The sequence below is a fragment of the Pinus tabuliformis genome, chromosome 5_1 (assembly GCF_031772625.1).
Source record: "Pinus tabuliformis cultivar Carrire ecotype Pingquan chromosome 5_1, CPIR1, whole genome shotgun sequence".
NCBI lineage: Eukaryota > Viridiplantae > Streptophyta > Pinopsida > Pinales > Pinaceae > Pinus > Pinus tabuliformis.
In genome coordinates this window covers 665,768,004-665,790,298 of record NC_142305.1, presented here as the reverse complement: position 1 = coordinate 665,790,298, position 22,295 = coordinate 665,768,004, and positions in this window count along the sequence as shown.

Sequence of the window (22,295 nt, the reverse complement as noted above, 5' to 3'; positions counted from 1 at the left end):
TGGATGGTGGTTGATACCCATAAAGTGCCATAAATGGGGTCATTTTTGTTGCTGTATGGAAGGAAGTGTTATACCACCATTCAGCCAGAGGCAACCATTTGACCCATTGTGTCTGTTTATCAGATACAAAGCAACGAAGATATCCTTCCAAACATTTGTTTACTATCTCAGTTTGCCCATCAGATTGAGGATGATAAGATGAGCTATGAGCTAACTGAGTACCAAGACAAGAAAATAATTCTGTCCAAAAATTTCCAGTGAAAATGGGATCTCTGTCACTTACAATAATCTTTGGGTTTCCATGTAGCTTTTGAATTGTTTCCATAAATGCAGTAGAAACTGTACTGGCTTTAAATGGATGTGATAATGCACAAAAGTGTGCATACTTGGTAAGTCTGTCAACTACCACCATGATGACACTCTTTCCCTCAGACTTGGGTAAACCTGTGATAAAATCCATTGAAACCTCCTCCCAACGTTGGCTTGGAATGGATAAAGGTTGTAATAGACCCGGTGTCTTAATTGTTTCAACTTTATTTTGTTGGCAAACCAAACATTCTGCCACAAACTTTTGAATATCTGATTTAAGGCCATCCCAAAAAAATTCCTTCTTAACCCTGTGGTAAGTTTTTAAAAATCCTGAGTGCCCTCCTAAGGGAGAAGTGTGCAATTCCATAAGAATCTTTTGTTTTAGCTGGGAATTCTTACAGAGGTATAAGCGATCTTTGTACCATAACGAATCATTTTTCCAGCTAAATGTATCAGACGTACTGGAATCTTGTTGTAGCTTTCGAATAAGTGCCCACACTTCTTCGTCATTCTTCCATTCCTCCCTTGCTTCGTTTATCCAATCTGGTTGGATAATAGAAATGGCACACAACAATGCTTCCACATCCTCATCCTTTCTTGAGAGTGCATCTGCCACCACATTTTGCTTCCCTTTTTTGTAGATGATTTCAAAGTCATAACCCAACATCTTTGTGACCCACTTTTGTTGCTCTTCAGAGGATAATCTTTGTTCTAAAAAGTATTTAAGGCTATCATGATCCGTTTTTACCTTGAAGTGTCTTCCCATTAGGTAGGGTCGCCATTTCTTAAGTGCATGGAGTATTGCCAACATTTCCTTCTCATAAATAGCTTTGCTTAAAAACTTTCCCTTGATTGGACGACTTTCAAAAGCAATGGGTCTTTCATCTTGCATTAGAACAGCACCAATTCCATTTCCTGAAGCATCACATTCCACAATAAAGGTTTTTGTGAAGTCCGGTGTAGCTAAGACCGGTGCTTGGCACATTGCCTCTTTAAGATGTTCAAAGGCCTTTGTTGCTTCCGGAGTCCATGAAAATGCATCTTTCTTCAATAATGTTGTTAGAGGTGCTGCTATTCTCCCATAATTCTTAACAAACTTGCGATAATACCCTGTCAACCCAAGAAATCCTCGCAGATGCTTTATGGATGTGGGGATTTTCCATTCCTTAATGGCTTTAATTTTGCTAGGGTCTACCTTAACTCCTTCATGAGATACAATATGACCCAAATATTCCACCTCCTGGACTCCAAAGAAACATTTGGATCTTTTTGCATATAATTGTTTCTCCTCCAATAGTTGTAGCACCCTGTCAACATGTTCAACATGATCCTTCCAAGACTTGCTGTAGATTAGTATATCATCAAAAAATACTAACACAAATTTTCTAAGGAATGGTTTGAAAATTGAATTCATCAAACCTTGAAATGTTGAAGGTGCATTGGTAAGGCCAAAAGGCATGACCAAAAATTCATAATGACCCTCATGAGTTCTAAATGCCGTTTTCGGAATGTCTTCAATCTTCATTCTGATTTGATGATATCCTGAACGAAGATCCAACTTGGTGAAGTAAATTGATCCATGCAATTCATCCAGTAATTCATCAATGACAGGAATGGGGAACTTATCTTTAATAGTGAGCTTGTTGAGCTCCCTATAATCCGGACACATGCGCCATGATCCATCCTTCTTGTGCACCAATACTACTGGAGCAGAGAAAGAACTTTGACTCGGTTGAATTATACCAGCCTCTAGCATTTCTGCAACCATACGTTCAATTTCACTTTTTTGGACATAGGGATATCTGTACGGCCTGATGTTTGGAGGAACACTTCCTGGAATCAGATGAATAGCATGATCATGATCACGCATAGGTGGGAGACCTTTGGGAGTCTCAAATACCTTGGAATGATTGTCCAGGACTTTTTGGAGATCTGGAGAAATAGATGATTCCAATGTGGAAACATCTAGCGAACATAATTGTGCAATTACACCTCTTTGCTCCTTTTTTAGAAGCTTTGTCATGCCATTAGAGCTGATTATCTTTCCTGGTTTCCCTGCAATACCCCTTAATTCAACTTCCTTTCCTTCCACAGAAAATTTCATGAAAAGTTCTTGAAAATTAAAAGCTATTGTACCCAAGGATTGTAGCCATTGGACTCCTAGTACAACATCAGCACCTCCCATTGGAATGGAAAGCATTGGGCTAGTCAATACATATTCTCCCATGGATAGCTTGATATTATGGCACTTTCCAGAACAATTTATTGTTCCTCCATTTGCAATCATCACTTGACACTCTGGTGCTGGATATAGGAAGCAATTCAATTCTTTTGCTACCCTACAATGAATAAAATTGTGGGTGCTTCCTGAATCAATCAACACTATTACCTTTTTCTTCTTGATTTGTCCTTCTATCTTGATGGTTTGAGGAGTGGTAATTCCCGCCAATGCATTACAAGATATGGTCGGATTTATTTGTTCTTCATCTAGGCTTTGTTCCTGGAATATATCCTCTTCTTTTGACCTTTCTTGCTCCTTTTCTTCTTCCTCTTCACAATCTATGTAGAATAATTTCTTCTCAGCACACTTATGACCTTTTGTGTATTTGCTATCACAATTGTAACAAAGCCCTTTTGCTCTTTTTTCTTCCAATTGTTGTGGTGTCAACCTTGTAGGTTGTGGAAGACTATGGGCAACAACACTTCCATCTTTATAGTTGTGAATGGTATGCTTCCTAGTTGCCATAATTTTGCTTTCCATTTTTCTTGCTAACCTGAATGCCTTCTCTAATGAATCAGGTTCCCAAAGGCGCACATCATGTTGGATATTATCCTTTAAAGACCCTATGAACACATCAATCCTATGCTCCTCTGGAATATCTTTTACCCTTATGTTCAATTTTTGGAACTCCTCAATGTGCTCCATTATTGAACCCTTTTGTTTGAGACTTATCAATTGGCTAAAAAAAGTGTTGCTTTTTGTATCCTCATAATGTGCTATCAATTCTTCCGTAAAAATTGCCCAAGTGATAAATTGTTTACGAGAACAAAGCCATTGATACCATACAAACTGATTTGGTTCCAAATATAAAGTTGCCATACGTACCTTTTGTGTGTTTTGCACATTATTGAGATCGAAGAATTGCTCCATCTGTAATATCCATGTGGCGGGATCCTTGCCATCAAACTTCCTCATATCGATTTTTGGAACATGGTGAGTCTTCGATCCAACATTAGAGTCTATGGAATCATGATTAACATTTCTTTTGTTCTCATCATGAGTTTCCTTTAGTACTCTTTCACCCTTAGTGACCATTTCTTGTAGCAACTTATCTATCTTATCATCCATGCCATCAATTTTAGCGTCCATGCCATTCACCTTAGCTTCCATGCCATCCATCTTAGCTTCTACACCTTTCTTTAAACCGTCCATCTTAGCTTCTACATCTTTCCTTAAACCATCCATTTTAGATTCTGTTGCTTTTTGTGCAAGTGACACTTGTTGCACTTGTTCTTGTAATTTTGATATATCATATAGCATTTCTTCTTCTTCTTCATGAGTCATGCTAGAGCTTTCAGGTTCCTTACTAGGTGTTTTCATTTTCTTTCCTCGGGGCATCAGTTACCGATAATAATTCTCTAATATGCCCTTTGAATTCCTTCAAAATAAATTTTCAAACCAAGCTTAAGCAAAAATTAAAGAAAATCTACACACCTTTTTTCACTTTGTAGGAGCTCGATATTGCCTCCGATGTATCTCTGTACTTCCTGATTATCTAGTTCTGAATTTGTGACCTGTAGTAGCCCTCTGTGTCCTCTTTCCAATGCCACAAGTCTGACCCAAATTGGATTCTCCAAGGAAGAGTTATGCGAAATCTCCCACAGTGACTTAATTATAGACTAGTTCAGTAGAGCGAACTTGTATGACGGGCCACGTGTCACTGTTTCAACCTTTGATTCTGAAAAATATATAAAAGAAAACTATAGTCTGTCCTCTTTCTGTACCTTCTTACGAAATTTCAATCCGATGCTCAGAAAGAAAGTTATGACGATTTTCCCCAGGTCACCTGTTTTGAGTGTAATTCAGGAGTCTGAAAAAAGACCAACTTCCTCAGATCATATCTCCGAAAATATCACGCGAAAAACTCTGAAATTCGGACCCAAGGTTCAGCGCGATTTCTTCTCAAATGGGTTTTTTTTGCGACTTCTGAAACGTCACAGAAACAAAGTTATAGTGAAAATGCCACGATGACCTGTTTGAAGCAGCGAAACCCTAGAATCCAAAGCTCTGATACCAAATGTTATGAAACCAGCTCACAAAAAGATAGAAAAGAGAGATCCACGCCTTAGAATTCAGCCTCTTCGAGGGGGCAACCTCCTTTACATTACATAAATGAACAATTCTTGGATGATACAAATGAAAATACCTCCTTTCTATATATAGGAGTCTAAATGGTCCCAATACAATCAGAGCCTACATCACAATAATATTGTAGGGCACAACAATAACAATAGTGGGCTTCTATGTGGCACAATAGTAACAATATGGGCACTACATGGGTACATCAATATAAATAAGGGGTATAACTACAATATTAATGGGGTAATCACTAGTATTATAGGGACCCAACAAATTTAAATTAAAAGAATAATTAATATTCTACTAAAATTTTAATATTATATATATATGAATGAGATTCAATTTCAAATTCAATAATGAAATTTCACATATCAATAGATATTAAAGTATGAGGAGTGGAATGGTAAATTGAAATTATTCAAATTTAATAATAAAAAGTTAAAAAAATAAAAAAGAAAAACATAAAATTGTTTGTATAGTAAAAAAAAAAAGAAAAAATCATATTATAACAAATACTTACCTACGATCATCCTCATCATCAATATTTGAATGATAAGTACCAATATAGAGGACTTCAATAATCAATACACAAACATCAATATACATAATGAACTTGGTGATGTTGATAAAATGCTAATTCCGTACCATATAGATTATAGAGCTCAATGAAAAAGTTGCAATTCCTTCCATCTTGGTATCTTAAAAATGGTTAAATCTCTTAGATTCAAACATCCTAACGCAATTGATAATATTGTTAATAATATTATTAGGAACTTAAAAGAATAAAAATAAATAATAATAAAAAATATTATTTTTATTTCAAAATTTTAATATTACCATTAATTATATAATATTAATAAAATTATAAAATTGCATATTGAGCTTTCCTATTATTGATTTTAGAAAAAAAAAATATCCAACAAATGTATGAGTCAAACGTTTCTCTTTGACTCGCCAAATTTCCAAAAAAAGAAAAGAAAGAAGAAAGACATGAGCGTGGGATACTTGAATAGCTCAACCCCACATCGCGTTGAAATGGTAAAAAATTTAAAATTTATACATCCACGAAGTGGATTAACACTAACTTAAGCACTCATAATTAGACATTTTATCTTTTTCCTTTTTTCTTTTTTTTTTTTTTTTTTTGCATCTGGGTATTTTCTTTGGTTACTCCTTGAGCTTCTTGTATCATGTCCACGATTAATATAAAACCATATCCATGTTGATGTAAGCACTTGCATCTGCTTATTTTTTTCTGTATTTTCTCATGTTCCGGAGCAGTGTTCAATATCCGCTTTGAAGATGTGCCAAAATGATGGGCCCAGAGCTTCAAAAGGACACTGCAAGTGGGAAAATCGACTGCACCCAAAGTACGTGGTTTCCTCGTTATTAGGCTTTTAAAGATTCTCTGTACCCTCATCAAATATAACAATTCCACACAATCTACAGCTACATGAAGGTTCGTTTATTTTAGTGTGTATTGCTCTGGAATAATTCAACAGCTGCATGAACATTTTTTATTTTAGTGTATGTATCGCTGTCTTCTCGCCTTTAAGGGACGAGCATGAGCCACCAGCGAAACCCTAAAAAAGTAGGATGCAATCCGTATCATTGACCGTTCGTAGGTCATATTTTTGTTGATTGCAAATTACTAACATTTTGTGTATTTCAATAAGTATCAAAATAATTATAAGTTTTAGTTTGCCTACGCTTATTGGATATCCAAAAATATTTCAAATTTTACCTCTTTAAATTACATATATATCTTCACTAACATGTTTACATGTTTACCTGTATGAGAAGAGTTTTCAAATTTTACCTCTTTAAATTATATATATATTTTTTCTAACATGTTTATCTTTATGAGAAGAGTCTTCAGTGAAAATCACATCATAATTTATTTGTTGACACTTTTTGAACCAGTGTGGTTCAACTAGTTGAAGAACGAGATCATGGTTGCATGTTAAATAGAGTTCATCGTCACGACCAGTTGAAGAACCAGATCATGGCTGCATGTTAAATAGAGTTCATGACCAGTTGAAGAACCAGATAGCTGCATGTTAAATAGAGAGAGTAGGTCATCCAATTGATGTTTTTTACTGGGAAACGGCTATATTTGACTGAGCAACTAGGCTGGACCAATAGCTACTAAACATTTGCTAAGTTTTCTTGGGCACCAAGACCAAGGGATAGGGAAAGGTAAAAATAATTAGTTAATTAATTTTTAAGTTAGTTTAGTTATATTTATTACTATATACTAGTAATTAATTATTAAGAGTATGAATAAATAATCTATTAATATGCCTTTTTATTAAGAGTAAATAGAGAAATAGTTAGTTAATTAATTTAAGGGTTAGTTTGTTATATTTATTATCCTAAAAAGTAAAAATTTGTATAAAAAATCATACCTTTAGAATTCCTTCATCAATGTTTAGGAACTGACAATATTTGTTTTAATTGTTTATTATGTTAATTAAAAGGATTTTATTACTTGAAGATTTTATTCTAATATTTAATCTAGGAGTGAAATAAAACTCAGAAAATGTATAAAAGCCCAAGAGACGAGAAGGAAAAAAGGAAGAAGATGAGGGGCAAAAACAAAGAAGACCTCATAGAAAAGAACAGGAAGAAAAGATAGGGATCCAACAATTGTTACTTTTCGAGGATTCTGTTAATTTTCGAGGAGTCATCGCTATTGAGATTCCTCAGCCTTTTTTCAATTTCAATAGCCTCCCTAAATTTCCTGTGATGAAAGGGAGCAATCTTGGCAATGACGTCAGCCTTTTTTCAATTTCAATAGCCTCCCTAAATTTCCTGTGATGAAAGGGAGCAATCTTGGCAATGACGTGGGTCTCCTCAATACATATTTGATGCTTTGTCTTTTCAGTGTGCTCTGCCAAGGTGGAAGACCGGGTCGCTTAATAGCAGTTGGTCAGCCTAGTTGCTCAGTCAAATATAGTCATTTGCCAGTCAAAAATAGCTGTTGGATGACCTGTTCTCTCTATTTAACATGCAACTATGATCTGGTTGTTCAACTCGTCATGACGATCAACCACACTCTTGGGGTAGACATATGAATTATGATGTGATTTTTGCTAAAGACTCTCTCATAAACTTAATATGGATCACGAAAGCCTTAATTCAACAATGTTTAACTATATTAAATAAAACTCTTCTTGACATATCATATCAGTGTTTTTCTCTACAAAGATTCATTATCCGGAAAAGAATGAACTTTGGAAAGCTAGAAAAAGATATCTCAAAAAAGAAACTGAAAATATTGATGTGATGTATCCAGAAAAATTTTGCTTCATAATCATTAATCACAAAAACCACCATTTGATATTTAACTTTCTCCATCCAGAATGAAATGTTTAAATTTCTGGAACCCTGAAAGAGACGCGGTTGGTTTAAATTTATGGAACCCTAAAAGACTGAGACTCGGTTGGTTAAATTTTTCGAACCCTAAGACGCGACCCAAGAATGTCTAGATTTCTCGAACCCTAAGACGCGACCCAATAAACACTAACATGTACATTTCTCGAACCCTAAAAGTGTAAGACGGGGTTGTTTTAAATTTCGGGAACCCTTAAAAGAGTAAGACGCGACCCACTACACAATAACATGTTGACATTTCTTGAACCCTAAAAGCGTAAGTAAGCCGCGACCCAATAAACACGAACATGTCTAGATTTCTCGAATACTAAAAGTGTAAGACGCGGTTGTTTTAAATTTCGTGAACCCTTAAAAGAGTAAGACGCGACCCAATACACAATAAAATGTTTAAATTTCTTGAACCCTAAAAGCGTAAGACGCGCATGTTTGAATTTCTCGAATCCTGAAAGAGTAAGAAGCTTTCGTAGGAATTTAAAATTTGAAACGCCCGTCAGATTTTACAATTTCTATAATTGTAGTGCCAATTTTGATATCTTTGCCCCCCAGGAAAAAAAACAACTATTATAGACATGGAATTTTTTAGCCATATTCAATGAACCGATCACGAATTTCAAATTTGAAACATCCGTCAGATTTTACCGTGTCTGTAACTTTAGTGCCCATTTTGATAATTTTACCAAAAAAACAATATTATCAGACATGGAAAATTGTTAGCCGTATTCAATGAACCAAACACGACAAATCACCCCCGCACGGACAGTGAACCAAGAAACAACAAGATGTTTAAATTTATCGAACCCTGAAAGCGTAAGACGCGACCCAAGAATCAATAACATGTCTAAATTTCTGGAACCCTAAAAGCGTAAGACACGGCTGGTTTAGTCGCGCGAGAATAACGCATTAATTCTCGCTATGGATGATACCAGCCGCATGTTACTTGTTTAGGGCTTCACTGGTGGCGCGTATCCGTGATAAAACAGCGACATATAAAGTAGAATAAAAATTAAAAGGACGTTGTCTACTGAGTCTATAATTTAGATGTGATAGGTATTTCTCGCTTGAATAGGTGTGTTTTTGGCATTGTGTACCCCGGCTAGGTCTATATTGTCAAAAATTGTGGGAATCTGGTTATTGTTTTTATAGATTTTTTAATCTGGAAATAGATTTAGCATTATTAAAAATCTATAAAGCACTTCAAATTTAGTTTACTAGCTAATATTTCTAAAAAATTCGGCTATTTTCTAAAAATATTCAAATAATTTTTTAAAAATAAAAATACATTCAACACTATCAAAAATTTCTACAATACTACAATCCAATTTTCCAAACGTTTCAACCAAAATCTTATCAAAAAAGTTCTTGAATTTCCATTGTCTTCCGCACAAAAACGGGCCTCCTCGTTTCATGCAGGAGTGGAAAGTGTGTTGGATTATTCCTGATGACGCTGATTGAAGTTCTATCAGGTTCCATCAGCTATACAGAAGCTTTAAAAGCGTAAGAAGTGGGAAACTGAAACACGTGCTGTGGGTACTGTTAACTTTGTCATTTAATATTGAAGGTGATTGGCCAAATCAGCCTGCTAGATCTTCACCGTGGAAATATTCAGGTCCCTTCTGCCCACTGGCTGTGCCAGATTTGGACACTGTCTGCAGAATGTTTTGTCTATATGCACACCTTCCCGCAATCTGGGTGCGTGCATCCTTGTGCACGTGACGTATGTGCACAGTACTCACAGCTAAAAACGCCAATTGCTATAAATAGATGTGAAGCCTAATTGTTTCTTAGCCTACTTTTGATGCTCCTATATATAAATAAATGAGTGTCATACGGTTGTCTCTCTCAAATATTCTAAACCAGAAGTATCAACAGCAATAAATTGCTATGGAAATTTAGCAGTACACAAGTTTTGTCTTTCTCAAATATTTTATATATAATCGTAGATACGTTTGGTCTCTCTTACATGTTCTAATCTAAAGGTATCAACGGCTATAAATCGTTAGGAAATTTAACTGTTTTTATAAATAATGGTAAACAAGTTTTTTTCTTTTCAAATATTCTTGTCATGTGTAGTATTATGTGACAAAAAACTATCTATTATAATAGTTTTATTATTTTTTCTCATTTTATTGTTATTATTTATTATTAAATTAAAATTAATATATTTTCATATTTTTTTACATTTTCATATTAACATTTTATTATTTAGTATATCAGTTTTAGTTTTTGTTTTTTTTTGCTTTTTTTAATTTCCATGGTATATAAAGATTAATTTCATTATATATAGTTTTAACTATTTTTATATTGATTTTTTATTATCTTTTTAATTTAGCATTTTGTATTAATATAGTGGTGAATCTATAATTTGTTGGAGAAATTTCATCAAAGCACTATAACACCCTCATTGTAAAACACAAAAACGTCCGTCAAAATTACACCAAAAAATGAACCTTGTTTAAGTCTATTCATATGAAATGTTCTTGAAAATATGCAAAGTTTCTTTTTCTATAAATTTCCTTCATATTATTTTATTGGTATATATTTTAGCAAACTCATTTAAGAAAAATAAATATGCTAAAAAAATATAAAGAAAAATCATGGTAACATGTTAGAATTGTTCTAATCCTCTTAGAATCAAGATATTCAAATTTTACAATAGCTTGGAAGCACCCATACAACACCCAAACTTGTTCCTCAAAATTACACCAAAAACTAACGAGTTAAGTCCATTCATATAAGAAGCCCTATGAAATAAATTGTTTTATATTATTTTCTTTCCTATTATTCTATTCATATATATATATATATATATATATATATATATATATATATATATAGATATATATATTTCAGGGCAAGTGGTGAATTGGTAATTTTGGATATATAAAGCATATTCATTTAAGAATAATAAATATTTTAAGAAAGTATATATATATATATAGTAAGCTGTGAATTGGTAATTTTGGAGATTATTTTGTACCACATAGGCTAACATGTTTCTAGAGAATAGAACCATGATAGAGGAGGAACTAGACCCACCAGATACCACTCAAGATATTGTCCTTTGAATATAAAGAAAAATAATTATATCTTAATTAGTCATCTATTTTATTTCTTATATTATAATGTTGTCCTCACCTCCCATAAGTTTGTGATGTGATTTACTAGATCCTTCAGCTTGTTAATGGAGGCTAAGTGTCCCAACAACTTTCACATCAACTATGAGAGTGAAACCCTTACACTTATTCCCAATTCATGAAGTGGGAATTTCTTTACCTCCGATGCATGGTTGTTACTAGCTTCCATATATTTCAATGTTCATGGCCCTATAAATTTCTCCCATCTATCCCACTCCATACTTGAGGTCATGGGTATCTCCTTGGTTTCCTAAGCATCTTACACATTGGTGGCCTTTTCTGGTTCATCCATTACCACTATCAACATTAATATCTATTTATTACTTGTTTTCATGGAGACATGTTGAAAATTATTTTCTAGGGGTTCATTAATATTTTGATTAAGTTGTAAGAATTATATCATTGCTACGAAGCACATATATATTTCAAGGGGATATTAGAAATGAATATGCACCCTCTCATCTCAATCGTTAGCATAGTGCTCACTAGCAAGAAGAACTATAGAGAGTGGTCGAAAAAAATAAAACATACCCTCACTTTTAATGACTTATGGAAAGGCATCTACTAAGGAGAGGAGGAAAACACATCCACCAAGCCCACTTCAGATAAGGAGATATCCATTTATGACAACAAGGATTACAAATCCTATTCCTCGATTATTGCTTCTATAAGTGAAGAGGTGAGTTATCATATAATTTTCATTAAAAATTCTCATGCTGCATTGAAGAAGATAAAATATCTATATGACTAACACTTAGAAAGGGATATTTTTCAATTGATGGTTGAACTCTTCAACCTTGAGTTCAAGGATGATGACCCACTCACCCTAGCCTCTAAGATTAAAGTCATCATGCATGATGAATATGTCACTAGACTTAAGATGGACATTCTTTTCACATCCTTTGTCAAGGCCCTCTAGTGTGCATACTCTCATTATCTTGAATCCCTACAAGCTAGTGAGAAATTCATGTCCATTACTTTTGAATCTTTAGTGGAAAGGTTTGGAGAATGAGAGAAAATTTTTAAGAAGAGGAAGATAGCAACTTATTCCCGTGAAAATGTAGAAAGAATCACATGATTCTAGTAAAGCAAATGGTAGTAGAAGAGGGCACAAAATAAAGAATTTCAAAGGTGTGTGTGGTGGGGGGGGAGGGGGAATGGTAAATACCATTAAGGATAAAGACCCTACCTTCACTATATTCATTGGAGGGGAGATGGAGATGGTGCATTAACATGTAGAATCCACTATGTGAGAATCGAAGACAAATGAAACCACAAGTAAGAAAAAGTTAAAAAATCAAATCTAAATAAAGGGTAAAGCACTTAAATCTCCCCATTATATTGTTTCTCATTGAAATATTAGAGTAATTACATATTTTTTCTCGGATATATGCACAATTGCTTAATTTAGGTGCAACATGTGAGAATGACTTCTAGAGAGACTTCTTTAAATATTTTAGTGACAATGTAGATGGAACAATATATTTTACAAACAAATCAAGACTCAACCTCTCAGTACTTGGCACAATGAGGTTTAAGTTACTTTGTTTTTCTAATTTTATTCTGCATGATGTGTAGTACCTAATAAAGTTGTCGACAAATACATTATCCCTTGTTCACGTTCACCACCGATGACACTTTTTTCATATATCTAATGTTAAAATAGAAATAAGGAAGCATATGAAAACATGATTGTCATGATTACAATGTGGGATGAAATACTATTGAAGACAAAAGGGGCATTTGCACATATGCAAAATTATACATACATCCCTCATCATGATGAAGGTACATTTTTATCTAGTCTTCCATGGAATGGTAGATATAGACATATTAATTATGAAAACCTTCATGTATTAAAAATGAATGGGTATTTTTGGTTTTCCGACTATTCCTAGGAAATTGAAGTAATATAATACTTGTATCCTTGGAAAGCATAACAAAAAACCTTTTCATTATTATACTCCTAGAGCATGTATAAAACTTGGACTGATACACTTCGATTTGTGTGGCCCCATGCCTAATCCTTATGGTAACGTAAATACATATATGATAAATTTTATTGATAATTATGCCAAGATATGTTGATCGTACTTGTTAAAAAGTAAATCTGGAGATTTTAAAACTTTTTAGAAATTTTATTGTATGGATTGAAGATTAATCATTATCACATATTAGCTCTCTTCATACTAATAATGGAAGAAAATACACCTCTAATGGATTTCAAAACTATATTCACCAACATGGGATCCAAAACCAAACCATGATTCCATAAAATTCTTAATGAAATGGAGTAGTTATAAGAAAGAATAGAACTATCTTAAATATGGTTTGCTCACTAATTTTTTCAAAATATGTAAAGTTAGTGTTTTGGGATGATGTAGTTCTACATGTATTATATTGAAAAAGAGATGTCCATATCATGACCTAAGAAATAAGACTCATGAACTATGGTATGGCTACATTCCTTGAGTAAGGTATCTCAAGGTCTTTGGCTTCACCTTCTATGCCTTGATTCCCAAGGAACAATGAAGGAAGCTTAATGCAAGCATTCAAACACTCATATTTTTGAGGTATTTAGATACCACCAACGCATATTATATTTATGATGAGGAAAACAAGAGTTTTATTCTTTTATAGATGTAATTCTTATTGAATCTATTAAGATCAACAACATTGATGAGCAACAAATTGATCATTTGGACAGATTCAATCATGCAAATACATATCATGAATATGATAATGAGATTCAACATCTTGAAGGAGTGATTCCTATTTTGGTTCAATCTATGGAATTTCCTTCTCAAACAATGTCTCCACATCATGAAGTTCTTGCCACTCATTCAGATTAAGAAAACCCTTTAAGTGATGTGGTTGAGAAGATTGGAAGGATAAATCTTCATGCAACCCCATATCCGTCAATGGAGAAACCTATATCATATTATAAATCTCCCCAAAATTGTTCACCAAAACGCTTGAAAGTGTTCATCCTAATGAGGTTAGAAAGATAGGAACAAGAAGCTCCACCAGGTAAGATGGAGGTGATGTAGAAAATGATGATTTAATTGATTAATAGATGATATGGATGTTCAATATGATTGTGAATTGAATTTATATATGAAAATTGGATGAAATTTGTTTAAAGAAGTTGTATCTCATGACCTTCAAGAAAGAGTAATTAGATAATAATAATCTAGTATTAGATCAGTGTTTATTGATTTGCAAGGGTAACACAAGTGATGCTTTCGTTTATTTGTCGAATGTAAGTGCCCTACGTTGAGAAAATGATATTCATGTGTTTAATAAGTGTTATTGATTTAAATATTTAAAATTATGGTATTTTCTCAAGAAAAAAATAAAATTATATTATTATTATTAAATGATAAATAAATTAATTTTTTAAAAAGAAAATAAAAAATATTTTATATTGTGAAAAATAATATAAATAAATTATTAATACTATTTATTATATTTAAAGCATAATAATAAAAAATATGATTTTTAATAAATTATTAATTGGAATAATTTTAATTTATTAATTTTTAAACTAATCAAATTTATTTTAAATGAAAATGTTATATTTGGAAACTTTCTTATGAAATTGGGGTATGAAGATTCAGGAAACTGGGAGAATGAAGTATTCACATGAAATTAGGTTTTCCTTTTTCACACTTCACCATGTACCATTGGTGGTGGTCTAAGGCATGGTTTACGAGTTGTGGTTCCGCTGCATATGGGAGTCACATAACCTATCTTTATCCTAGATGTAGATAGAGGGACCTTTTGGATTGGCTTGCAGTGGAAAGACTGATTATCTACAACGTTTAGGTTTTGGTCGTAACAAATAGAAATAGGCTTTGTAACATTTTCTTTTATCAAGAATGGGTCAATTTCATGGTGAAATTTGTGCTACGTAGATGGGACTCAAAACTGATTCCAGGGTATATTTTTGGTCTTCCTTGAGTTGGATATAAAGGGTGAGCCCATATGAGGGTCACACTATAAATAATTTTTCTTCTCTGATCTGAAATTTTCTATGAGTACTGCTTTAGATGTGTTGAGGCCGATGATGTCTTGTCTATTTTTTTTGAGAAATTATTTTATCCTACAAAAGGAGGCTACATGCCATATCTGTCTAGAGCATTTTGATCCTCAGGCATGGGGGATTTTTTATTTCTTTCCATATTCTTATAAGGAATGTGTTCATGAAGACATCCCTTTTCTGGTCAAATGCCTCAAACTCTGTCAATCTTTTGAAATAGAGTATTGAGTATAAGTGGGGCATACTAATAAACCTTCAAAGTCTAATATATTAAGGGAAATTTCCCTAGGAATATTCACAGATAAAAAATTATGGCATCATCAGGAATTCAACCATAGTTCTGAATTTGAGGTTGTGTAGAAGAGCCCTAGGCTGTAGGATAAAAAATGGATCCATTTCTTACAAGGATGTAGTAAAAGCAAAGGTTCCCCTTCCATTTGAACAACCCCAAAATATTACTGGACTATATATTCAAAACAATCAGGGTCGCTAAATTATTGAATAAATGGAGAAAGTTCCAACCACAAAAGTAAATCCTTCATATGTAGGCTATCTTTTATACTCTCAAATATAAGGTTTTTATTTGTTGGTTTAATGGTTTTTGGCTCAAATATGAAGCATTACACTAATGGAATTTCTTCTTTTTTTTCTTTTCTTTTTGATGCCAAAGTGTGACATTTATTTATGCTCCAAAGCTTTTTTCATTGTTCACTTTGAGACACAAAATGAACTGGATTTTGTCTTGAATAAAGGGAAATGGTTTTAGGTTCATGATGGGATTTTCAATATGCCGGGGTTCCTAGAATTTGATGGTACAACCATGGTGTTTTCTTCAACACTTCTACAACACTTCTATGGGTGAGACTTCCAAATCTACCCCAACCTTTCTAGCACCATAGGGTCTAGAGGACATTGGGAATACTCTTGGAAAATTCAAGAGTATGGATTATGAAAATGCAGAGTAAGGTATTTTAATTTTTACAAAATATGTGTAGAGATAGACCTTAGTAAAGGGATACATGACCATATTCAGATGAAACACAAAAATTTGAGATGGATCTAAGTATTAGATTATGAGAATACAAATTTCATGTGCAGATCATGCTTCCAAGTTGGTCACTTTTAGAATACATGTCCATAGGAAAAATATAACCCAAAAATAAAAAAGAGGTAAACATACAAACAAAAAGGATGGTAGTTTCTAGATCTACAACTTTTAGGCGAAGAAGAAGAAGAAATCATGGACAACCAACCAGTCCAAGTATAAGTGGATGCATAGGTTCATCATGAAAACCAAGCAGTAAGGAAACATGTTTCTCACACTATTGCTACCTATTGTAGCTCAATTTTCATTTTTCCTAAATTAAAAATAATAATAATAATAATAATAATAAATGAAAAAAAGGGAAAAGGTCAAGTTATGGTTTTCTCTTGTATATAAGCCTAAGTTTTCAGGCCGAACTATGAGGATTCTAAACTATGGAGAAGAAGGTCAATTCATTTTAATACATTTTGGCTAAAAGGCTTGCAACTTCAGATCAGATCGTAGTCTCTCTTCATGGGTGATCAATCGTACAATTTTATGATGGGTTAACATGCTCAAATGTTAAAAAGGGGTAGGGATGGTACACAATGATTTATCAAAATAACTCATCATCAAATATATGGTGGTGATCAATTGTGACCCCCCTCCATCACATTTTTTGAAACCACTACAAGGGGTGTCACAAAGAGGTAAGCAAATTTTCAAAACCTCTCCCACCAAATGGCTAGTGATTGTCCATTTTCTAGAAAAGCCTACAAAACAAGCATGACAAGCAAGCTTGAGTTTGATTCATCCTCCATCTCATCCTTCCATGTCACCCTCCACATAATTCTTTTGCAACGTCACCCATTCATACCTATACTCGTCATTAATGTTACTTTCCTGCTCAGTCCGAAAGGATTAAAAAGTCTTTTTCTGTTTTTATTTTTTGTCCCGTTTCATAGCCCAAAATCTATAGTAATCATTGTCCACGTCATCAACCAGTTATTCCACCTCAACTCATGTTGTCGCATAGTTACCAAGTATTGTACAAATCCCACATTATACCTCAATTTCTAACAATGATTAAAATGAAAAAAACATTGAAGTCAACTTAAAAGTCCATGGTTGTTAAATCTTCTTCCCAAGTAGCTTTAATTGATAGTAAAGCTGAGATTCATGACCCATTTTTCCCTCTTGACCTTTGAAATGTTCATTTTCGACTGTTATGGAAACTTCTATAACAAGGAAGATACATTTAGAGTGGTAAAATCTAGTTTATACTACATTATGGATCCCTATGTTTACTACTTCCCTAAATTTATATCTTGTATAGTGTCTTTGTTTGTTCTTCAAAGAAAATGTATCATTTCCTCATCATGAGATAAAATTATTGAAGTCACACCTGAACTTGTTCACAAAGATACTAATTTTCCCACAGTGCAAAGCCCTTAGCAATTCCCTAATACTACATTGCTCTTAACTTTCCTTCAACTTTGAGATGAAAATAAACAAGGTCTATTCAAGTTAAATTTTCCTATGGTTTGCCGAATCACTCCAGCAGTTGTAACCTACCCAATATCCTAGTTTTCTGAAGATACACAAAAAGTTTTAACTATAACATTATTATTATTGGTCGTAGATAATACAAAAAATGTAAGTAAATATGATTTAGGGTTCATGAGTCTTATGTTGTAGCTAGATGTTGTCTTGGATATTCCATCTTATCTAGCTGAGTCAATTAACTTTAAATTTTAAAAATTTGAACGTGTTGTCTATTTCAGACACCTTTATGTCTTGTTGTCAAGAATGGACCGATGTTGTCAAGAAGAAACCAAATAATGAATATTTTTCCCAGTTTTTCTCTACATTCATGGCCATTGTTTACACTATCTTCAATAATCCACCTCCCCTAAGTATTTTTCCAAAGAAGAGGAAGTTTTTGCAACTTAACAAATATACCAGGGTTTAAGATTGGTACATCTTTGAGGACTACACAAAGATAAGGGTATATGGAGTTGAGGTGCAGCCTTATCATTTGCTAGTTTTCTTGCCTATGAGGATATTCTCCATCGAGTTTATAAGGCAAAGTCTTCATATGGGTCAATTCCACTTTGTCCCAAGGGATAGAGGATATATGTTTAAATTGGAGAATGTTCTAGGTCCTTTCATTGTGAATGCTAGATAAGCCCTTGATCATGTTGAAGAGGTGATGAAGCAGTTTAAATTTGAACTAGGAGAGAATGGCAATATGATCCTCACCATGTCATTTCTGACAGGAGTGTGGAAACCAATTCAACACCATATTCTCATGAAAGTAGACCTGAATTGAGAAGATGGCTAATCAAGAAACTTGGTTAGTCAATCCATTGCAACAAGAAATAAATTTTGAAACTCCTTTAGTGAAAGAGAAAAGTTTGAAGAGAAATATCACTGAAATGTTAGATATTGATATGGAAGATGTCCATCCACAAAAGAAAGTAAACATGTAGGTTGGATATGAAGAGGAGATTCAAAAAAATTAAGAGAAAAATTGTTGAATTTCCACTGTCTTGGGTCTAGGTTAGAATCTTAGAATCATTGACGGTACCAAACCAAGAATCTCAATAGAACTACTTTACAAAACGAAAAATATAAAGTAGTAACTCACACATGCAAAAGTATAGACAACCTTTTACAAAATATTGAACAAATATGTACAACCCAATCTTCATTATATTAAACCAATCTGAATAATACAACATTATATGGAATACAAGATACAATAACAATCTTGTTGTATTATTTATGTCATATCTTGTCCTCTCAGTTCTTCGCTCCCATTCTTCTCTCTAGCTTCCCCTTATTCGATCAAAGGACAACACATAGAGTATCCAGATGGGATGCCTCTTATCACTGTTGCATGTTGCTCTTGCTACAATGAATATGTGATGATCTAATCTGATCTTCTAGGTTGGTCAATACCTGAGCTCCAATCTATTTTCTAGTAGCTTCTTTCATCCATCAAAGAACTACACATTATTCTCCAAAATTCACCCAATCATGAAACAATCAATGTACTTCTTGTATGTTTATTTAGGGCTACTATGGGCTATCAACACGTTTCCCTCCAACGAACGAATGCCGCCTAGTATAATTACTACAATATCTACTCCTAGTTGAGGTATTCAATTGCCCAAGTCAACCTCAACACATGGCACTCACAAGTTGTAACCAAAACTGATCCAAAACTAGTCAACACTTTGACCCAACACAAGACAAATCTAGCTCCAAGTCTGATGTACAACTGCCGCTATAACTATGTCCTGGTTAGGGCATCAAAATGACCCACGCCATCCCTAAAACACATCCACACAGTCCCTTGAACAATAACAACTTCCTTAAAAAGTATTCTCTCCTTCCATGCTCAAGTTGTGATCACTTATTATCCCTCAAACAACCATACACATGTCTTTTTTTGAGGTGTTAAGGCTTGCGTCCTATCAACACTTCCTCCCTAAACTCATGGTCTGCTTAAACATAGATACCTATCCATAAAACATGCCCCAAAAGACCTGCATCTTACCTCTCCCATCTCAGCTTTCCTGCAGGTGTAAAAAACCCTCCAAATAGTCATGAGAAGCCTCCAAAACATCCTCCCTCCTTCACTGAAGTGCCCTCTTTTCTTGCAGCCCAAATGGAGGTATAAATTCTCTGTTAGATAAGTTTCTTATCCTCCCTTTCTTCCTTGTGTTACATGGATGGATGGGCTAAAATGATGTTTAATCACCTCATATTTATATCCAATATGGGCTCCAACTAATTGCAGCAAGAGGGATTTCCAACCTATCATTAGGATTCTTAACACTAGGCCGAATTGAATTCTCATGCAAAATAACACATATACTTCAAAAATTCATATCTCATCAAGGAAATCTCAAAATTTGATGATTCTTGAAGCATTGGATTCTCCTTTCCACCCTTTATCATATCATCCCATCAAATGTCCTAAATTCTCCATGGTTTTTTCCCAAATCACGATGGGTGCAAAAACCCCAACCTTAGGTTCCATGCCAAAAGTGACTCTTGTGGTTCTCCACCCTCCAAACTTGAACCGTAGGGCTTGGAGTACCTCCCAAGATACTAAAAAATCAATACTCCCTCTTAGCGAGGGAGGTGATTCCAATACTAGGAAATAACTCACAATCGTCATCACTACTCGCAACACTCGCCCAACTCTTGGCTCTGACCACTGCAACAATCCCTGTAGCATGAACTAAACCTCTCTTGGAAGTGTCTCTATCACTGGAAGCATCCTTCTTCTTTTTCTCTTGTATAACTTTCCAATCCTTCCATGATTCCTTCTTTGTAGATGTGGAAGCACCCTTTTTTCCCTCTAACCATGTACACTTCTTGGGCTGCAAATTATCCCTTTGGATCTGCAAACTCCCATTAGAACTCAACTCCCTCTGATTCGTTGGAACCTGGAACTTCTTATCTCGAACCTACACGTACTCCTTCTGCTTCTTCTTTTCATGATCCATAGGCTTTCCTGTCAGCCTGTATAGGCCATTCTCTCTAGCTCCAAGTACAATACCTGTGGAGCTAGAGCCTCTGGGATTAAGTCTTTCCTTCCCATCTTGGAACAAGACCTCAAACGCCTTCTTCTTGATCATTGAGATATATATCACACTACATTTGAGTCCTGGTACAAATAGTACATCCTAGACCTGCATCACTCATCTTGTCACCATCCTGAATAACACAACTCTCAATCCTTGAATCTCCTTCCAAATCTTGTCACCCAACACCATGTGCAACTTCGATTCCCATTCAACTAGAGTCTCGAAAAACTCTTGTGACCATGTCATATGTTTTGACGTACCACGTACACGTACCATCCATCCTCATTGATAGTACCCTTCAAGAAATGAGATATCATGGAAAATTCCTCATTCTCCAACCTCTGAGTGAGAGCATATATCTTAATAGAGGTGGAAACACTGAAGAAATGATTCCTTTTCTTCTTCTTGTCATCTCTCTTATTCTTCATCAAACATCTCGATGAAAAATGACCCATCTCGCCACAGTTGAAACACTTGAATTTAGTTAATTCCTTCTACTTACCATTCACTTGTGCTACAAGTGCCACATCCTCATTTCCCCTCTTCATTGGATGAAGATCATTCTCTTTCAACTCTTCCTAAATGAAGTCGTCCCACAACCTATTCTAGTCTGGCAACTTGTCCTGAGAAAATACTCCTTTGATGAAGGGCTTCCATTATGAAGTAAACGCTTTCAAGCTAATCCTCACCATATTTGAATCTGAAATAGTCACACTGATGGAAGCAATATTATGTTTTACCTGAGACAATCTCGTTAGATACAAAGTCAATCCTTCACCCTGCAACATCTTGGTGGACCTCAACTTATCCTCTAATACCAATACCAGTTCTCATTCTTATTCTAGAACAAATTCATGAGAGCCATCCACATCTCATGTGCAGTGTTCTTTGTAGACAAATGAGGTATTAGGGGATCCTTCACACCATCAAGGATGATTAATCTCACCCTTGTATCCAAATCCTCATACACTTCCAGCTCCTTCACGTTAGTTGGCTTCTTGATGGCTTTCTTGGAAAACTCCCAGATCTTGTTGGCTTGCAAGACTAACTTGATCATTTCCCTCCATGGGCTATAGTTTGAAAATCCCTCCAACCTATCCTCATATCGGAGACCCATTTGCAACTTTGGCATTATAGTGATCCCTTCACCTACAATGTGACCAACTCTCTCTTAAGATGTAGTTCATTGTGCACTCTGATGATTCATTATCTTTCAAAGTAGCTCAGACATGCTCTAATACTGTGTTTAATTTCTACAATCTTGGGTCTAGGTTAGAATCTTAGAATCACTTATGCTACCAAACGAAGAATCTCAACAAAACTACTTTGCACAGTCGAAAATATAATGCAGTAAATCACACATGCACAAGTATAGATAACTTTTTGCAAAATATTGTACAAATATGTACAACCCAATCTTCATTAT